We start from the raw sequence: 15,911 nt of genomic DNA, 5'->3' as shown, positions 1-15,911 counted from the left end.
ACACACACACACACACACACACACACACACACACACACACACTACCTTCCATTACTGAACCAGACTCATAAGCAACTTCCCAATTTATATCTCAAAACTTAGCTACCTAATTGGCATTTCAAGTTTACTATGCCCCAAATAAAGCCTTTCAGATCCTAGAAGCCTGTCCCATAGTATTCCTTCTTTCAGTAAATAGGACCCTCATTCATCTAAGTCTCTAAGCCAGAAATCTGGTGTATGGATTGAGTTGTGTCCCCCAAACATTCATAAGGTGAAACCTTAACCACCCAGTACTTCACAATATAACCTTATTTGGAAATATGGTCATTGCAGATGTTATTAGTCAAGATGGGGTCATACTGTAGTAGGGAAGGTCCCCAAGCCAATAAAACTGGTATTCTTATGAAAAGGGGAAATTTGAACACAAGTGTGCACACAAGGATAGTCCAATGGGGAAATAAAGACAGAGATTGGGGGGATGCTTCTATACTTCAAGTAATGCCAATTTCTTTTCATCAAATAACCAGAACCTGAGGGAGAGGTGGGAGACACATTGTCTCTCTCAGCCTCAGAAGAAACCAATCATGCCAACATCTTGATCTTGTATTTCTAGCTTCCAGAACTATGAGGCAATACATTTTTCTTGTATAACCCACTTTTGTGGAATGAATTACATGCCCCCCCCCACAAAAAAAATTCATGTGTTGAAAGCCTAAACCCCACTGTGACTGTATTTGAGGAGAGGACTTTTAGGGAAGTAATTAAGGTTAAATGAAGTCAGAAGGGTGGGGGTTTTAGTCCAATAAGACTGGTGTCTTTATAAGAAGAAGAACACCAGAGATGCCTCTCCCACTGTGTGCACATAGAGGAAAGGTCATGCGAGGACACAGTGAAAAGGCAACCATCTGCAAGTCAAGAAGAGGGCCCTCACGAAGGACCACATTTGAAGCACATTGATCTCGGACTGATAGCCTCCAGGACTGTGAGAAATAGATGTGTGTTGTTGAAGCCCCACCCAATTATATGGTATTTTGTTATGGCAGCCCCAGTTTGTGGCACTCTAACCAACCAATGGACTCAGGGTCACTCTGAACTCCTTCCTTTTCTCAAATGCTGCACGTCCACCCAATATGCATATCTTGTTGGGCTTACCTCCAAAATTGATCTGGAATCCATCTACTGCTCTCTGTCCCTAAGGCTCCCACAATCATCTCACATACTACATAACAGTTTAGCTTTCTAAGCAGGCAACTATAGAATTTACAAAAATGATACATTTTTGCAATGTATAATTTCCAATATGTATGCCTTTTGTTTCTTGCTCTAATCTTAGTGCACTGTCTAAACTAAAATCCCCTCTTGTTATAAACTCTCATAACAATGCAAATCATCTCAATGTCTACTCATGTACTATTTTGTTGAATAAGTAAGTAAGTAAATAGACTTACCCATATTGAATAAATAACAATTTAGCTTCTGCCCTCACCTCTGAACTATATCACAAAGTGGGGCAGAGACTGACTCCTCACTCTCTCCAGAGTCCAAGGCATAGGGTGGAAATGGAGGACATACTCTAAAGGAAGCAAGTACTGGTGTATTAGGTAGAGGTAAAAATGATGGAGAGATCATTTCTAGCTAGAAGTGGAATGTCCACACAGGCTTCTACTGTGTCTCGCCTCCAAATGAATGTCACCAGTTAGAGAAAGTGGCGAGGAGGGTGGACATTACAAGGAGAGGAAACAGTAATGGCAAAGGCTTGGGAGCTATGAGTGCTATAAGCCTACCTCACTCTATGAGCTCCAATCCCTTCTAGGCTTCTGTATTTATGTTTTTCTCTAACTTCAAAGCCATAAAAAGAAAAAGATAAAACGTATGAGGTATCTTTCTAATCCCTGTGTGGGTGGGGCTTTCTATGTTTAAAAAAGATGGAAAGAATTGCAAAGGAAAAACAAAATAATAGATTTATCTACATTAAAATAATAAATGTATGTATGCCAAAACGATAAGCAACAATAAAGGGTAAGCAAGAGCATAAATATGTGCTATAAATCAGTGTACCTAATGTGCAAAAAGCATATGTGAATTAATAAGAAAAACACTAAGTTTGCAGCAGAGAAATAAGAGAATACATAATTCACAGAAAAGGAAAATAGTGAATGAATGTGTGAAAATATAAGCATGGTAAAAATATAATCCAAAACAATGAAATATTTTAACATTTTTACAAAAAAAAATAGTAGCAATGTTTCTTGCTGGAAAGGGTGAGCTGAAATGAGCACTTTTATGCAATGGAATTTGTTACAATGTTTTGTATAGCAACTCAGTTCTTCAGAGTCAGACTCTTTAAAGGTTCATATTCTTTAACAAGGAATGTTATTGCTAGGGACCCATAATTCTATTTTTAAGAAATTCTCACTCACATGAAGACATGGTGAAAGTAGAGGCTGGGTAGAATCTTTCCGTAATCCATATCACCCCTGATTTACAATAAAAATCCAGTGGTTACTTATTGATTTGGATTACACCAAAAAAATGAATAAAAGTCTAAAAAGGAATAGATTACTCTGTATTAGGTACCTCCTACTCTAAACTTAACCCAAACATAGCTGTTGGAGATACTCTCCAAATAATTCAAGCATGTGTGAAACAGAAAGACCAGCACACTTGAAACCACAGCCTCCATCTCGTAGACATAGAGCTAATTGGTAATCCTGGTCATCTGGTTGTCTTCCTGTTTATGTAAAGAAGAAGAAGAAGAAGGAGAATGAGAAGGAGAAGGGGAAGAAGGAGGGGGAGGAGGAGGAGGAGGAGGAGAGAAAGAGGAAGAGGAAGGAGGAGGAGGAAGAGGAGGAGGATACAATGATGTTGGAGGAAGAGGAGGAAGGAGAAGAAAAAAAAGGAGGAGAAGAAGAGGAAAAGGCATATTTATTCAATTTTTTTCATTTACTATTTACAGCATCATTTACAATAGTGAAAAACAAACAACCTAAGCCTCCAATTACCTGAGGAATTGTTGAGTACATTTGAAACCCCCATGCAATGAATTTGTATCCATTAAAAAATATTGCAAATAAACAAACATTATTTAATCAAATTCTACTCTGCTCCTGATTAAAATAACAAATAGTAGTGAACTGAGAATAAAGGGATTCTTCCTCAGCATGATACATTAAATATATTTAATCTACCAATGGTAGATGAAATACTGGTACACATACTGAAATACCATGAAAGCCAAGGGCAGGACATTGTAGTAGGATCAGGACAAGCAACAAACGGCACGCATATTGGAAAGGAAAGACACATTTATCATTATTTGCAAATACCATGCCTACTTAAAAACTTAAGAAATGTTTTTAACAATGTAGATGAATACAACGTAATTTTAAAAAACTTTGTACCTTTCTTATACACCAGCATTAACCAGACAGAAAAAAATCCCATTCACAACTGTAAGAAATGTGTATGTTATATATGTTAACATATAATACATGCTGTGTATAATAGAATACTTATAGTATACATAAAACATTAAACATATGCAGAACCTATAAAAAGAAAACTAGACAACCTTACTGAGGGAAATCACACAAGATATATGAAAGTAAAGAGAAATCCCAAGACCTTGTTTTGTTTTTGTTTTTTTTAGTAAGCTTTACTCCCGATGTGGGGCTTGAAATCACCACCTTGAGATCAAGAGTTGCATGTTCTGCTGATGCGTAGGAGCACATGTACCCCAATGTTCATAGCAGCACTCTCAACAATAGCCAAAACATGGANTTAATCTATAAATGTTAAGAAATTACAACCAAGATAGCAGTGGCATAATTTTTCTTTGGTAACTTTATGAAACTATTCTAGAGTTTAAACAGAGGCATAAGTAAGCAATAATGAAACTGGGGGAGTGATAAATAGAAATGACTGGGAGCAAGAGGTGATAGGGTACTTGATCCACCACATATTGACAGTGCATTAGAGCTAACATGGCCTTAACACTGTGTGACTAACCTAAAAAGATAAATGGAGTAGACCAGAAGCAGAGCTGATGATACAGAAAAAAAGACATGGTAGAACCGGTGCNTAGAGAAAGGGAAGGTGGGGGACGGTTAATGGAAACTGTAGAGGCTCTAGCCCCTTAAGCCTTGTCTTTTCTCCAACACTGGTAGAGAAATGATGGTGTTCCACAAATATTAGACAGTTATAAAAACATAGTTAATCCCTAGTTTAAGTCTTAAAGAAAATTCAATTCCAGACATATTAAAAATTTACATGTTAACTAATGAAAACATAAAAATGTACAGTGAAAATAATAATTTTTTTTAAAAGTTGGGGGTGGAGAAGGCCTTTTCTAGCATGAAACAACAAAGGGAGAAAATGGTCAAATGCCAAAGATGTGTGTACCACTGAGACCATAACAGCGTTGCTTACAATGGAAAAGAGAGCAGTAGCAGTAGGAAGCGGGAGAGAAGTCTGAAATAAGGACATATTAGTTCAGTCCTACTCTGTGTTGCAGTGACAGGGAAAAGAGCTCACAATTCCTTTTTGTGTGTGAGAGAGAAAACATCAGAGGGATAGATTCCAAATACTGAAGTGATTCTCACCAGGTGGTGGGATTAGGGGTGACTTTAAGTTTCTATCTTTTGTATGTATGTTTTGCCATAATATTTTAATAATGTGAATACTATGGCTTTCATAATTAGATAAAAAAAAACAAAGGAAATTTAAAAAGTCTTTACATAGTATGAACTAAATAATATAAAATAGTATTTGTGGAGTGAAAACCAGGAATACAATATATACAAATTGTCACAATGAGAGCATGTTTTATGATCAGAATTGAAAAAAAAAAAAGTATAATTCCAAGGCTGTGTGGAGATGAGATTACAAAAGGAAGAAGGAATCTGGACTACAATCATGTGGGGGAGGCAGGCAGGCTGCAAGGAAACATGAATGAATCAGTAAAAAGGCAGGGAGTGGCAGGTGCTCTGAAGGAAAGCACTCCAGGCAATACATGAGCTGTATGCTCTGGCACTTAGAAGCCAATTCCATACTTCAGGAAGCCACTGGCATAGTTGGCACTGTCCCCAAAGGTGGAGAAAGAATACATTGGAAACTCCTATCCCTCACTGAAACCAGGGAAGTGGATGAAAAACTCCCTCATGGCAGCGATGCACCAGATGGAAAGGCAGATAAGGAAGGGTCTTGCATCAGCTCCTCACAAAACCATCCATCTTTTAATGCTCCTGAGAGGATCGTGGGGCCTTCCACTGAGACTTGAGTCAAACTGCAGTTGATCTTTGCCTACCTGGCCTGTGTGGAGATGTACAAGGTTGCCCAAATGCCATGGTTGAGCCCTCCCGAGTGCTCCCTGTTCCTCAGAGATGCAAAACACACTCCTGTTTCGGGTTTGCATTTGCTGTTCCTGTTTCCAGAATAGTCTGCTCTCTATACAGCTATCTGTATTACCTGCTTTAAATGCTGCCTAAATATTACTTATCAGTGAATTCTTCCTCAACTAGCCAATTGAAAATTGCAATCCTTCACCCCCTAGCCCTTCCTGTTTTATTTTTCTCCATTGGCCTTATCACCATCTGAAATGCTAAGACGAACATTTTTTTTTTAATTTCATTCACATTTCAGCCTCTGAAATCCATATGACTCTCATTTACAACGCTGCCAGCCACGCACCAATCAAAAATGCCAACATGAAAACTTGCAAGGTAAATGTCGGTGTTTGAGAGGAAATCCCTGAGACAATAGGGACTCACTTCTTTAACTTCTAGGAACCAATGGCTATGGCACAGGGTGGAGAGTGGTGCCTGAGGTGGTAAATCAAATGTGATCACTTACACTTTCTAAGCAGGAGTCCAAAGTGGACTAGCCCCTGGGAATTGCAAAGCATGATTTAGGGTCTGCAGCCTTAAAAAACAATACATTCTTTAAAGAAAGGACTCCTCCCCAACACTCCTGATAGCACAGAGAACAATACTGCCATCTATAACTCTTGGTCAAAAAATGATTCAGGAGGGCTGGCCTCTGAATGGCAGCAAGTTTACTTTAACCGATTTATTTTGCTTTATATTTTCCTTTTTATGCAAGCACCTGAGATATCTGTGATAAAATTCAATGTCTGATTCGGGCAAATAAGTTCTTTTTTTAAAAATGCTTATTTAATTTTGAGAGAGAGACAGTGCAAGCAGAGGAGGGGCAGAGAGATGGGAACAGAGGATCTCTACTGACAGCAGAGAGCCCGATGTGGGAGTCAAAATCACCAACGAGATCATGACCTGAGCTGAAGTCTGATGCTTAACCAACTGAACCCCTCAACACCCCCAAAAGAGTTCTTCTAATAAGTACAAAATAAAACTTTTAGGTGGTAAGGAAGTGTTGTGTCATGGCTTAATTGCTAGGTCAAGCAATTGATGACGTCTTGGATTTTATGGAACATTATATTGTGCTTTTTTGTTAATGTGTTGTCTTGAACGCCCATGCAGACAAGGCCTTCCATTGACTTGATTCGCTGCTATGACCCCAGCCTCTAGAACATACCTATGCATAGTGAGTGCACCAAAAGCTGTTGTCATCTGGCCTCTAGCCTCTCATACCTTTCATCAGTGTTCTCTCCCTTAAGTGTCTGCTCCCAAAGAACAGAGGCTGGTGGTTGGTGGCACCTCTGCTGCTTGGTGAAAATTCCAATCAGGCAGTCACTCTGGGAGGCTCAGTCCCTTTCTGAAAACTGGCAAGATTCTGGCTCCCCACTCACAAACAGAAGAGTCAGGGGCAAGGGATGTATTTGGACCTCAGTTTGGAGCCCTCAAGTATGATTGATAGAGAATGGTATCCAGAGAGGCCTGGCATAGGAAAGTAAGGCACCAGCAGGGGGATATGGTCATAGCTACAGTGTCCACAGTGTCCAGGAGGTGGCAGTAGGGAAAATGAAATGTGCCAAGGCCTAGGTCCCTTATCTGCTTAAGCATCTTTTCCTGGAGTGGGGTGTGTGCGTGCGTGTGCATGTAGATTGGAACAGAAGGGATGTGTGGTTGTGATGAGCTAGTTAGTGGCCACCCAGACCCACCTTGGTTCCTCAGTCTTGTGCAGCATAATCTTTGAGAAGTAGACATTATCTTTGAGGGTAGAGATTCCTCTACCCTCCCATCAGGGAAGGTGGCCAAAGGGATGATGACTACCTAGGGAAAGGGAGAGAAATTTCACTGCCAGGGCAGAGGTGCCAGGGACCTTTAAGCCACTGAGAGAACTTTTCCTTACTCATTAGGGAAAGACTAGCCTCCAATCTTGGGCAGTTCTTTGGCTGTCCTTAAACTTCCAGGACCCTGAACACTCAGACCCTGTCTCCACAAGAAATTGCTGGGCCACATGAAGGGGGATTCTCAGCACTCGAGCTGATTGCTGACAGGCAGTCCAATACCAACTGGGAAGGCAGAATCTAGAATAGGAGCGAGGGAGGAGATACTGAGGCTCAGGGCCCATATAGACTAGGTCCAGATTGGCTCTCGATTCAGGAGGGGGTATAGCTGAGGGACAGAGTCAGAAGAAGCTCCGTGAAGGAGAGAAGGTCAGGGCTAGGAGAGCTTTACAGAAGAAGACTCTAGACAACATGAAACTTGGGGAACATATGAAGCACAATGATAAAGTTCAGGTGAGGGTTGAGGAGCAGATGAGAATCAGAGATGTCATTGGGGGCTGATCTGAGGGTCAAGCCCAAGAAAGACGTGAAGGTCACTGCTGGGGTTGGAGTGGGCAGACTCTAGGGGCATGGATGAAGCTACACATCATCACCATGAGCTGTCCTGGGGTGAGCAGCCCACAGACTGGGAGGCTCTAGGTAGGGGTTAGAAGCAGGGCAACCTGGTTCCCCGGTCCCCATTCCCAGCTCTGTTTCCCTCTATTTTACCTCTGCCAACTACCTTCTTAAGTATCCTCTGTGTTTGTAGTTTATTGTTTCTGTTCTCCAACCAGAATGGAAGCAGAACAGAACTTGGTCTGTTTGACTCACCTTTATGTCACCAGCACCAGGCATAGCACCTGGCACATGGTAGGTGCTCAGTTAAATGTTCAGGGGCAAAGCTCAGGGAAGGTAGGATACATTGGGACATAGGATCTGGCACATGCTAGGGTGTAAGCTCAGTAGTGAGGTGACCTTCAGGACAAGTGAGGTTGAGGGAGGAGGGACAGCTCTGGGGACAGATGAGACTCAGGAATGGGATGCCTCTCAGGTTCACAATGAAACTGAGGAATGGACGAAGAGACTGGGAAGGAGATCAGGCTTCAAGGGGTCTGGTATAAGAGGCGATTAAATATATACATTCTTGGTGATCTCAATATCCGCAGAAATGATTCAAACCCCTGGTATCTCAGTCTCTTGACCTACTCTCCACCAATACTCTTTCCCTCCTCCTTATGCCTGTGGTCATATCCTGAGCGCTTGCCATTATCTGTCACCACCACATCTCCATAATCTCCATTATATCCCACTCTCTGAAATCCAGCTCATTTCTTTTAGTACTATAAGAACTCCAGTGGACAATGCTACTGGGTTTTTTTTTCACTGCCATTCACCAAACACTGACTCTATCCTTACTTCTCTCCTTACCCATTAATCCATGATTAATCATCATCATCATCATTTCCTCCGAGAATCCACACGAAACTCCCATGTCCCTCTGCCATTTCTTTATTTTTATGCAGCAAAACTCAACCCAGCTAAAATCCAGCTTTCCATCTACTCTGGGTCTGCACCCCTGAGACTGAACGTGGCTGGTGGAAAGCACGGAGACATGCTGAGTAATTACACTTTAAATTAACCTCAAGTGGACCCTTAAAGCAGCCCAGCAATCATGCTATGTTTCCATAGAATATCCAGGCTTCCTGCCTCCCAGAACACTGTTTCAAGCCTTTTCTCCTTAAACCACTGATATGCCTCTCCTACCTTCACTCCCAGGTGGTAGCCTGGCTTCCTGTTTCATCAAGAAAAGAGAAGCCACCAGAAGACAATTGCTCCAAGCTCCACCATCACCTCTCCCTCCTCCCTGCATCTGTGCATCTTTCTCCTGCATCAACTTTTTCCTTCTTTTCTGGTCCATTGGCATATAAATGTGTTACCATGCTGTAATTTCTCCCATATTAAAAAAATACTTAAGGGGCACCTGGGTGGCTCAGTCGGTAAGCGTCTGACTTGGGGTGAGGTCATGATCACACGATTCGTGGGTTCGAGCCCCGCGTTGAGCTCTGTGCTGATGGCTAGCTCAGAGCCTGGAGCCTGCTTCAGATTCTGTGTCTCCCTCTCTCTCTGACCGTTCCCTGCTCACGCCGTTTCTCTCTCTCTCAGAAATTAAAAATACAAATAAAAAAATAAAAAAATACTTAAACATTTTAATTGTTTTATTTATTTTTGACAAAGAGGGAGAGAGAGAGAGAGAGAGAGAGAGAACAAGAAGCAGGGGAAAAGCAGACACAGAATCTGAAGCAGACTCCAGACTTTGAGCTGTCAGCGGAGAGCCTGATGCAGGCCTCAAACCCATGAACTGCAAGATCATGAACTGAGCCAAAGTCAGACACTTAACTGACTGAGCCACCCAGGCATCCCTAATAAAATACTTTTCTCTTGCTCCCTCATATTCCTACAAACACCACTCTACTATTTCTCTGCTCTCCTTTACAGATTAACTCCTCAAAAGAGTTGTCAGTCAGCGCTGTTTCCAATTTCTCTTTTCCTACTCTTGATTGAAAGCACTCTGATCCACATCTACACTCCTGCATCTCCATGGAAATTGTTCTCAAAGGCCACCAATGACCTCCACATTGCTAAAAACAGTGATCAATTCTTTGTCCTCTTACTAGTCTAGTCAGTGGGATTTGAAGAATTGGTCAATCTCTGCTTCCACTGAAGAAAGTGATCAATTTTCCACTTTCTTCAGTTGGGACTATGCTCTGCTGGCTTCCCCCCACCTTGCTGCTCCATCTTTCCCGGTCTCTATTTGCTGGTTCCTTTTCATCTGTCCCACCTCTAAAGGTTGGGCTACTCAGGGCTTGGTTCTTGGGTTGCTTTGCTTTTTCTATACAGTCTCCCTGGCTGACCTCATCTAGTCTCATGATTTTTAATACTGAGTATTAATTCTCCAATTATACCTGCAGCCCTGATGTTGCCCCTGAACTCCACACTCTTCCATCCAACTGACTTTCACTGTCTTCCTTAATTCAGTTACTGTACCTTCATCCTTCCTGTTCCTCTGACTAAAACACTGAGAGCTGTCCTTGATTCCTGTCTTTCTGCCGTAGCCTAATACCATTCTGTCATCAAAACCTATCCAACATCTGCCTACCTCTCACTGCCTCCACTGCATCACTTGGTGTAAAACCCCATTGTCTCTCACCTGGATTATTTCAAGAGTCCCAAAATAGTCTCCCTGCTTCAACCCTTGTCTTTCTTTAACCTGATCTTAGAGATCAGCCAGAGTGATCACTTGTAGGAAAATACATATCACATCACAGGGACCCTCAAGGTCTCTCCATATCACTCTAAAAGCCAAAGGTCTCGCAATGGGATGCAAGGCCCTGCACAATCTCTTGTCACCCTCTGTTGTGGCTTCCCTGACTTCATCCCCACTGCCCTCCTCTCTCAATCCCTCCACTTCGGCACATCAACCTCCTGGCTGCCCCCTGGATGCGCCAGGCATCCCCCTGATTCCAAGGCTTTGGCACATCTGGATCCTACAACCTAGAGCATTATGGCCCCTCAAATCCTTTGGCTCTTGACTCAGGTGCCATCTCCTCACAGGTGGTGGGGTCTTCCCTAACCACTGTATCTATATACTGTGTACTCCAAGACCCTTTGCTGTTTCATTGTTCTCCATAGCACCAATCATTACCTAACATCCCATATCTTTGACTTCTTTGTTTTCTTGTCTAAACTTCAGGAAGGCAGGACCTTTTGTTTGTTTTATTGGCTCCTGTAATCCCAGGTCCTAGAATACTAGCTGGCACATAATAGCACTGAGTAAATACTTGATGTCTTACTTTACTTGGTCTGCCATGGCAAAGTACCACAGGCTGGCTTAAACAACAGAAATTCATTTTCTCACAATTCTGGAGGCCAGAAGTCTGGGATCAAAGATTTGTCAGAGTTGGTTTATTCAGATGCCTCTCTGTTTGGGTTGTAGATGGCTGCTTTCTCCCTGTGCCTTCACATGGTTTTTCATATGCGTGCCTATGTCCTAATCTCCTCTTCTCATATAGGCATCAGACAGATTGGAGGAGGGCCCACCTCAATAGCCTCATTTTAACTTAAGGACCTCTGTAAACACCCTCTCTCCAAATACAGTCACATTCTAAGGTAAGGGGGGTTAGGACTTCAATGTAAATTGGGGAGGGCATAATTTAGCCCATGATACTTGATTAGTTGGTTAATCAATGTGCAAAGATGAATTGGGGTCTTATGGGGTAAGGATCAGTATTTAAATTCAGGGATGTGGTGAGGCTTGGTAAGGATATAAAGGGAAGGGGGGCAGGAGAGTTCAAAGAAGAGTTCAATTCTGAGATGGATGAGGGTTGGGTAGAGAATGAGGTGCCAAAAATGAATGAGGCCGGAAGAGGGTACTTGTCTCCACCAAAGGAAGAGTCACAAGGATGGGGTTAAGGCCAGGCCGTGTGGAGGAAGGGAATGGAATCAGTGCAGCTGGGAGGTGAGGAAAGGAGTGACAGGCCATGGCTTGCAGATGGGAGGAGGAGAGGAGTCAGAAGAGCAGTAGAGTGGTTGGGATGCTGGGATAGGATCAAGGATGTTGATCCTATGGGCAAGATTGCCTGTGTACTTTGTGAGCCCCAGTGCAAAACGAAAATGCAGGTCTCTTGTTCAAAAAATATTCAAAAAGAATTTCAAGATGGAGACAGCAGAACCTTCAACCAAGTACAGAGAATGCACCCTTGAAGTTGGTCCTGCCTGATGGGATATGGGTCAGGAATGGAGGCAGGTGAGAAGTTTGGAGAAAATTGGATAAAAGGCCTTTTCTCTTGTACCATACTGGGAATTTTTATTGAAATGTGGTCTGCCTTTTGCCATATTTTATTATTATTAGCAACTATACTGTACACTCTTTTTACACTTTTTTAGAGGTAGGCCCTCCCACAATCCTTTGTGCTCTACGTACGTGATTTGGATGTGTGCCAAGGTATGTTTATTGAGATCACCAGTGTAGCAGATAACGGAAGGGTACATGTTGGGTGTGATGGAGATGGAGGAGAGAGAGTGAAGGCTCACAGGGAGACTATGGCATCACTCTAGAATTTGGACAATGAGGATCTGGACCGCACCAATAATCTGGGGGAAGTGCGATTTGGTTGGCAAAAAAAGCCCCTGGTGTGTACCAACCTGCCACATGCCTAGCCAAGGCAGAGAAGCTAGTGACCAAGCCTTTCCCACCTGGTGCAGACCAGGGGCTGTTCATTCAGTCCAAGATCTGAAAGCAGTTGTGGGGAGGATGGAAGCCTTAAGCCCTCCCAAGGTGGTCCCTGGAAATGCCTAGAGCCCTTCTGAGGGGAATTAGAAAGACTTCTGAGGAAGCCAAGGTCTGGAGGTAGCCAAGACCCAGGTTTAATTCAGGGAGGAAGCAAGGGTGTCAGCTGCTGTTGGTGTTGGGGACAACATCTTGGTGGTAGGTTGAAGACTGACACTCAGTCCAGCTCCTCACATCAACTGGGCGTCTCCGACCTCAGCACTATAAGCATTTGGTAAGCCTGCTGTGGATGAGGCTCTGTGTTGGATGCGAGGGACACATGAAAAAATAAGGTCCCTGACCCCAAGATAGAGGAGGCAAAGGTGCAGCTCAGGTGAGCAACTGAATGAACTTAATAGAGTTGGCTGCCAGCAAAAGCTGACCTGTGTTAGGCTCATACTTCAGCACCAGGCACACTTGATGTGTTTATCCAATTTGTCCTCTTCACCACCTTTGAGGGAGGTACCATAATCATCATTCTCCTTTGACAGATGAGGAAACTGAGATGCAGATAGGTTAAGTCACTTGCTCAGGATCACAGCTGATCTGTGAAGAGTTGAGGCAGGCAGCAAGCTGCAGAAGGGCTGCTCTTCACCCTTCCTGCCCTTGGCATCTGCAGACAAAGTGCTGAGAATGGAACACTCAGCATGGGCGGGGGCGGAGAATCCCTCACGACCTGAGTACAGATGTCATCTGAGCTATGTGGGAAGAATGAAAGCATGTGCACGGAGGCTGATAGTGGGAGGAAAGGCATTCTGGACAGGGAGGGAACTTGAAGCTTGGGTAAGGGTGCTGGGAGAAGTGCAAAAATCACAGACCCTAGCCTCACATATTGAAAGTTGTGTGCAGTTATGTACCCCAATGTTCATAGCAGCACTCTCCACAATAGCCAAAACATGGAAAGAGCCTAAGTGTCCATCAACGGATGAATGGATCAAGAAGATGTGGTTTATCTATACCATGGAATACTACATGGCAATGAGAAACAATGAAATCTGGCCACGTGTAGCAACATGGATGGACCTTGAGGGTGTTATGCTGAGCGAAATAAGTCAGGCAGAGAAGGACAAATATCATATGTTTGCACGTATAGGAGGATTAGGAGGAACTTGACGGAGGAACAAGGGGGAGAAGAAGGGCGGAAACGGTGGGGGAAAGGGAGAGAGGCAAACCATGAGAGACTCTTGAATGCTGACAAAAACTGAGGACTGATTGAAGTGGGGGGGAGGGGGGGATGGGCATGGAGGAGGGCACTTTGGGGATGAGCACTAGTGTTATGTGGAAACTAATTTGACAATAAACTATTTGTAAAAAATAAAAAAAGAAAGAAAGTTGTGTGCAGTTGCCTGTACACATGGTTAAGATTGGAATGGGGACCTGGTGGTGGACTAGGAGACAAGGAGGGCAGTTTCTGAAGAGATCCAAACCACTTCTCTCACCAACCAGGGCCCAAGCTCTCTCCCCCTGAACTGAGGGGAGGTCTACAACACACACAACCCTTTGGGCCTCAAAGGAGCCCCATTCTTATCCCCAAGTGATCTTGATTTTTTTCTTGTGAAAGCCTGCCCCACAGGTCAGGGGGTGTGGCCCTCCTGCCTTCATCCAGGAGAGCATAGAGGGACTGTATTGGGCAAAAAAGGGCTCCTGCAGCCCTCCAAGAGCAAGCAAGCCAGGGGAAGACTCTGAAAACAGGCGGCAGAGATGGAGGGGAAAGCGCCATTGGGAGTGGGGGAAGGGGAAGGAGAGGGAAGGGCAGGGACAGGGAGGGACAGAGGGACTGTTCAGCTCTGAGAGCTGGACTGGAAGATGTCTGGGATGATGGAGGCCTTTCCTCCTATTTTCTATGTACCTGGAGGCAGGGCAGGTTGGTGTTTCTCTGCCTGGAATGGGTGTGGGGGGTAGTTATGGGCATACCTGTCAGGTATCATTCTGCCCAAAACACCAAAATAGGGAAAGGGGTGTGTAAGGGGGCGCCCACTCCAGTTGCAAGGTGGGCTCCAGAGCTGCAGAGAACAAAAAGAACCCAGAAAACCCAGCATGGTGCATTGGATCCCTCCTCGGAAGCTTTGGCAGACCCCTACCCTGAGCTCTCCCAGAACCGTCCTGCCCTCCGTTAGCATTCCACTTCCTCGCGTGGTTCTACTTGGACTAGTGTCATCTACCAGCGTCTGGTCATGCTTAACCTCTCACAGAGCGGCCTCCTGAGCCCCTTCTCCCCCCCATCTCTTTCCCGCGCTCCCCTTCCTCTCCCCTTTCTGTGCCTTAAGAGTTTCCCAAGCCCATTTCGTCCTTTATTTCGCTATAGCCCCGAGAGGCAGGCAGGATTCTCCCCATTTACCAGATTTGGCAGGAGAGAAGCCTGCCGTCCGAGGACAGGGTGGGGAGGAGGTAAGTGAAGAAGCCAAGGTCACCCAGTCATTGGCGGAACGCAATCTGAACCCAGCCCTTCTGCGGGCCCGCTGAAGCACTGCTAGGTGGGCCCTGGCTGCTGGCCCGAGCCCCTTCTTTTCTCGGCTGGCACNCCGGGAGCAGGTGGGCGGGGACAGGGGCCCTGCTGGAAGAGGCGCCGCAGCGAGGTGGCGGGCTGCTGGCGCAAACAGGGCGGCCGCCTCCTGGGCCCAGAGAACGGTGAGCCCGTTTGGGTTGGGCGTCTCAGCCCCGAGGGCATGGTGTGGTGTTCGGGTCCACTGAACTGGGCGCGGGGCACTGTCGGGGGGAGGACCTGGAGGCCCAGCCGGGCCAAGGCGTTGGGGGTCTTGAGCAGACCCAGGAGAAGAGGTCTGGTTGAGCCAGAAGCTGGAATTTGTGGGCAGGGTGCTGCTGGTGGGCGACGGTGGGCAAGGATGGGCACATTAGAAGCTGGCACGAGTGGAAGGGGACAAGGAGGGCCCACAGTTGGAGTTTGAGCATAATTTGGGAGTTCCATGTCACTGGGGGGGGTTGATGACTCATGAGATTTGGCTATTACAGAAGCCTTTTCTGGCGACCAGTTCTGAGTGAGGGGAATGAAAAGGGCGAGGATTTGGAGAAGTGGTATGGAGGCCATCTCTTGGGACACCAGGTGCTCTGATGGCCTCCTGTCCCCGTGCGAGGGACTTTGGGAGTGATGTTTCAGAGTGTTGTTGATTTGGAAGCTTCAGCCTAGGCTGGGGTTAAGGAAGGTCTTTGTGGTGGCCAGTCCCTGCCTTCCTTCCTTTCCAGGTCTTCAGGATTCAATTGTGTTCCTGAGGGGAGTGGGTTAAAAATTCCTCCGGCCTACAAGCAGCCTTACAGTATCCACCAGGGGTAGGAGAGACATGTACATGCGTGACTGCAGCAGCATTCTCTGTCGTGGAGCCCTCACGCTTCCTCGCTGTTACCATAGCAACGCCCTATTGATGGTGTATTTATAGGGGAAGAAGC

The sequence above is a fragment of the Crocuta crocuta genome, unplaced genomic scaffold, assembly GCF_008692635.1.
Source record: "Crocuta crocuta isolate KB4526 unplaced genomic scaffold, BGI_CrCroc_1.0 scaffold2112, whole genome shotgun sequence".
Taxonomy (NCBI): Eukaryota; Metazoa; Chordata; class Mammalia; order Carnivora; family Hyaenidae; genus Crocuta; species Crocuta crocuta.
Note: the sequence above shows the minus strand (reverse complement) of the source record.